Genomic DNA, 1,869 nt, shown 5'->3' with positions numbered 1-1,869 from the left:
TGCTGTGGCTCTGTATCTCTCTCTCCATTTGTGAGGAGTTAAAGAGGAGATGTGAGGAATTTGCAGGGTGTGACCACCAGAATAAGATGAGGGTCTTTATCCAGACATGGCCTTGGGTGACTGGATTGTTATGAGCAGAATGTCTTGGGATTGTTTTGAACTGAATGTTCCAAAGTATTGTTATAACAACCTGATAAATTCAGTAAGGACTTAAAACCTTACATCATAGAAGTCTCTGGAATGTGCATAAATACTAGCAATAAAGTATAGTCGGGGCTGACCAGTATTGACTGGCAGTCCTCCTGTTTCTATTCTGTCTTTTTGTCTTTCTTTAATCCTCACCCCCCAACTCAGGAAATGTTCACTGTTGGCAAGTCCTACACCCTTAAAATGATCTAAATCATGAAGAAAACAGAGAAACAGAAAATTCAGACAACTTACAGAAAGGATACCAGTGAAAACATAAAACTTTATTTTTTTTCAAATTCTAGAAATAAGTGAATAATAATTGTGACATTTAGGGACAGAGCTGCACTGAGGAGAAAAATGTCTTGAACTCTGAAGAGAACTTATTCAGGTTGTGATGGAAAGGCATAGGCTTAGTTAGACAGAGAGAAACTAAATCTTTTTTGCTGAATAACATCCTTGATTAAAAATATAGTTTAAAAGCACTTAACAAGGAAGACAATAGAATTTTAACTTATTCTTTTAATTTGTACTGACAATATTTACTTAGAAAGATGTATGCAAATGTGACTGATATGCAAATATATGTATGTATCTAAAATTTGCTACTTCAAATATAATTACAAGACATTACTTCTTAATTTTGAATATATCACTGATTCTTCTTATTGTTTTGAATGTTATATATACTTCAAAGTTGAAACAGAAGTTTCTATTTTAAAATTATGGGTGCAAAAATTTGTTTTGTGGCTGCAAAGATGGGGGAGCGAGTGGCAATGTGAATGAGGGACAGTGGATGGTCAGCTTCCCAAGGTCACTGTCCCTAGAGTCGGCCCAGGGCTCACAGTTCATGCAATGAGAGGCCCGAGCAATCTCAGGTGCACCACAGCATTTTAAAGACATGGCTGTCATGAAAGAAAAGACTGGAATATTCTAGGAGAAATGATGGCACAGTAAGCTGCTACCTATGGGAGAATATGAATTTAAAATTGATGTCAAAGTGCATGTTTGCAGGATGGGGTGGGCTAGGCTTATTATATAGTGGTTTATGGAAAACATACAATAGAGCTTACTTTTTATTGGGGGGGGATTTTTACTATACGGCAGGTGCACTTACTGGAGAGAAAGAGAGACAGAAAGTGATAAACACCTCCCAGGGTGATGGCCAGGCCATAATCCCTTCTCCTACATTGTTCTCTTGGTTTCTGGGCTTGCGCACATGCACACCCAGTGTGAGTATTAAGCCACTGGGTCCAGTCCTCAAACCATGGTGGACAATATGGAAATCCATCAACGTAACCATACGCCATTTGCTGGTCCTGAACTTACAATTTTTAACATAAGATTCTGTGTTATGTTAGCATTTTAATTCCATGCTAATGAATTATCCACAAATACCACCTCCTTCTCTGAACTGTTTAGATGCTGGGAAATATGGTGGTGTAGGTTTTATCTCTGATGTTTAATTTAAGATATTCTCTTTGTTACTATAACATATGCATTGCAAATAAAAATTATCATTTTAGTATGTTTCCTTCTAAACTATAAAACCATATTTAATATATTTGTATAGACATACTTGTTATAATTTTTTTGGCTTTTCTTATTTTACATATTGTAAAAATTCTTCGCTGTTTATGATTTTCTATTATGAGAGTTTATTCATAGCATAATATGATATTA

Source organism: Tupaia chinensis, unplaced genomic scaffold (assembly GCF_000334495.1).
Source record: "Tupaia chinensis unplaced genomic scaffold, TupChi_1.0 Scaffold000037_2, whole genome shotgun sequence".
Classification (NCBI taxonomy): Eukaryota; Metazoa; Chordata; class Mammalia; order Scandentia; family Tupaiidae; genus Tupaia; species Tupaia belangeri.
The sequence above is the reverse complement of the archived record's forward strand: the minus strand, read 5'-3'. Positions refer to the sequence as shown.